Below are 4,402 nucleotides of genomic sequence, written 5' to 3' on the forward strand. Positions count from 1 at the left end.
CCTGTCTATTTCCACAAAGAAAGTGGTTTCTCTTTATGAGAATAGCAAGAAATGAGAGAAAATGATAAATTCAACAAAATGATAAATTCAACACATAGAATGACATTTTGGAATATCAAGCAAATACTATTGGGGTGAACTCTAAAGTGATTGACATGTGTAAAGTCTGTTTGTTTTCATTTTTAATATACCATGACCAATATTAATGGCATTGTTATAAAGTGGGACAAATTAACCATCAAAGCTCAATTGTTTACTCTCTGATCTCAATGTTAGTATGCAGCCAGAAATGTTGATACCTAGAAATACATCAGATAGTACAAATTACAGTCCATCCTGATGGAAAAGAAAAACTAACATTATCTGGTGTACAATCACAAAATGATATTTATGTCAAATATACACAACAGTGAAATTATTGTCTTTAATCAAGAAAAACAGTAAAAAATTGGTGAACATTTTTAATCTATGAAGTAATATTTTTATGTGAGTTTGATTTGACTTTATGACTTTTAAATATAGAAAACTCTGACCTGTTTACCAGATTGCCATTTTTCTCTTCCAATAATATGCAGATTGGTGATGATGAAACCTTAGCATGATCATTTCGTATTCTGGGTCATATTACACAAAGCAGTGATAGATGACAAGGAGAGGCTAGTTGGAAAGTGGTGGCGCAACTTAAATAACATGAACAAAGAAAATCAATGAAAACAAAGTTTTGACCTAAAAAACCCATTTTAGAACAAAGAGATCAATTTTGATGATGGATTAAAACATAATGGTGAAACCAGATGGCACCATTGATCTCATTCAACACACAAAGCTACTGGTGATAAAATTGACTTACCTAAGGGGTCCACCAAATGAAGCACAAAGTTATGATATGGATGAGGAGTAAATAGTGGTCATGACTTTCTCCCACATAAGGTGGAATTCAATGAGTGTTTGTTTTTCTTTTTACTGTGTTAGATCCATAATTCTTTTGTGCTTTAAATTTGTCAATGTGTAAAGTATTTTCTATTTGTATAAACAACAGAGATTTTGACTTCAGATACCACCTTTTAATCAATTTCCTGTGATAATCATCAACAGTTTTGAGGGAAATGAGTCATCATCTCAAAATTTGCATAAGCATTAAATTTCATGTTTATTTGATATTATATATATACAACTTCTTTATTGAAGATTTTTAATCACTTAAAAAAAATTCATTTTATTACCTTCAGTAAGGAATGATGAAAAGTGTGTGTGTGTCTGTGTCTGTCTGTCTGTCTGTCTGTCTCTGTCTGTCTGTCTGTCTATGTCTGTCTGTCTGTCTGTCTGTCTGTCTGTCTGTGTCATCGTTTTCTCATCAAAAAAGGCTTGCTCAATTCAAATGAAATTTGTTGCACATGTTCTTTAGGGTAATGGCCAGAACTGATTAGGTTCTAGTAAAAATATTATTTATCAATTTGCATAAATTAATTATAATTTAGTTCATACATTGATGACAACATGCATGTGTCATTTAAAGTTTGATAATATGGCTTGTAGTTTTAATCACTCATTTGCATAGTTAATGATTTTCAGTAATTAGGCTATATCTTAAGAATGCATACTTCATAACTTGGTAGATACATCAAGCATAAAGCACACATGTCATGAAAAACTTGTTGATATGGCTTTCAGTTTTAATGAGTCATTTGCATAATTAATGATTTTCAGTAATTAAGCTATATATGAAGAGTGCAAACTTCAAGTAGTTCTATATAATTTGGTACATTCATTCATAATACCAGGGGTGCCCAGGTCTCATAAAGCTTATTTATAGTCTTAGTTCTAATAGATCATTTACATAATTAATGATTTTCAGTATTAGGCTATATCTAAACAAAGCATAGTTCAAATTCAATATAATTTGGTACATACTTCAAACATTAAACTAATATCGCACATGTTCTGAAAAGCTTGATGATGTAGCTTTTAGGTTTAATGAGTCATTTCCATAATTAACTATTTTTAGTAATTAGGCTATATCTTCAAAGTGCATACTTCATAATTTGGTTCGTACTTCAAACATAACTAATCACAATGTTCTGTTGCATTCCAACAATACTTGTATATAGGAATGAAAATCTAAAGACTTGCTGAAGGCTGCATTCAGTTTCAAATCTGGTTATATATTTTGCTGATGTTATCTTCAATGTAGCTATCCAATATAAAGTATACAGCAAATTAATTGTACACCTTGTGTATTGTAGATATTTAATTTACTGCAAAAGACCTGTATGTCAAGCATTAATGTAACATGGACTTAGTTTAATGACCACTGTTTCAGTTAGTTACAATGGAAATACGTTGAAATTTCAACTAACATGAAATATCTATAGGGATATCTATGTATCTTTTTCTCAAAATAATGATTTTTTATCCTGCAGACTTTCGATGGTATAAATATGTGTCTGTTAAAGTGAAACCCATGGCACACATGCATGCACACACACATACATATACATAAGTACGTACGTACGCACACACACACACACACACACACACACACACACACACACACACACACAAAATAAAACCCAAAAAAACAAATAGATGCACAACTGAAATCTTATGCTTCTAGAAATTTCTTATTCAAGATCGAATGAGATGACAGTGCAATCAATTCTATGTAGAAATATACCTTGTTTTGACATTTAAGTGTCATTTCAAAAAACCCAATGTTTGCTGTAATCAGATGTGAAATGAATTCCCCAATCTAACATCAAACTACTATTTGTACTTATATCTGACATCAGACTACTATTCGTACTTATATCTGACATCAGACTACTATTCGTACTTATATATCTGACATCAGACTACTATTCGTACTTATATCTGACATCAGACTACTATTCGTACTTATATCTGACATCAGACTACTATTCCTACTTATATCTGACATCAGACTACTATTCCTACTTATATCTGACATCAGACTACTATTCCTACTTATATCTGACATCAGACTACTATTCCTACTTATATCTGACATCAGACTACTATTCCTACTTATATCTGACATCAGACTTCTATTCCTACTTATATCTGACATCAGACTACTATTCGTACTTATATCTGACATCAGACTACTATTCGTACTTATATCTGACATCAGACTTCTATTCCTACTTATATCTGACATCAGACTACTATTCCTACTTATATCTGACATCAGACTTCTATTCCTACTTATATCTGACATCAGACTACTATTCGTACTTATATCTGACATCAGACTTCTATTCCTACTTATATCTGACATCAGACTACTATTCGTACTTATATCTGACATCAGACTACTATTCGTACTTATATCTGACATCAGACTTCTATTCCTACTTATATCTGACATCAGACTACTATTCATATTTGTTCACGATGCTCTGTATAATATGCTCCCAGCACACTTTGATAACTATTTTTCTTACATTAGCCATAACCATGAAACAAGACAAAAACTGAACAAAGATCTCCACACACCTAAGTATAGAAGTGGTTTTGGACAATCATCAATTAAGTTTGCAGGCGCCAAAATCTGGAATAGTTTACCACACGATATTCGTAGTATTTCTTCCAAAAGTCTTTTTAAAAAGAAGTTTAAACAATTTCTTCTTGACGAGTCCTGTGTATTGTAATTTATACAAGTTTTCCTTTGCACCATTCCTTGTTGTTGTAGTTGTTTTTTTCCTCCGAAGTCATGAGAACAGCAAATATGTGTAAATAGTAATCCTCAGATTAAGTATATTTCGAGTAGCTAGACTCGATTAGTCTATGCATGACTATTTCTAGCTACATTTCCTACAATTGTCGTCACACGTCCAATTGAAGTGGACGAAATTGTCACTGTCGTTGCTGTTGTTATTTTGTTTTGTTTGTTTTTCGTAGGAAATAAAGTTATTATTATTATTATTATTCGTACTTATATCTGACATCAGACTACTATTCGTACTTATATCTGACATCAGACTACTATTCCTACTTATATCTGACATCAGACTACTATTCGTACTTATATCTGACATCAGACTACTATTCGTACTTATATCTGACATCAGACTACTATTCGTACTTATATCTGACATCAGACTACTATTCCTACTTATATCTGACATCAGACTACTATTCCTACTTATATCTGACATCAGACTTCTATTCCTACTTATATCTGACATCAGACTACTATTCCTACTTATATCTGACATCAGACTACTATTCCTACTTATATCTGACATCAGACTACTATTCGTACTTATATCTGACATCAGACTACTATTCGTACTTATATCTGACATCAGACTACTATTCGTACTTATATCTGACATCAGACTACTATTCCTACTTATATCTGACATCAGACTACTATTCC

The sequence above is a fragment of the Glandiceps talaboti genome, chromosome 16, assembly GCF_964340395.1.
Source record: "Glandiceps talaboti chromosome 16, keGlaTala1.1, whole genome shotgun sequence".
Taxonomy (NCBI): domain Eukaryota; kingdom Metazoa; phylum Hemichordata; class Enteropneusta; family Spengelidae; genus Glandiceps; species Glandiceps talaboti.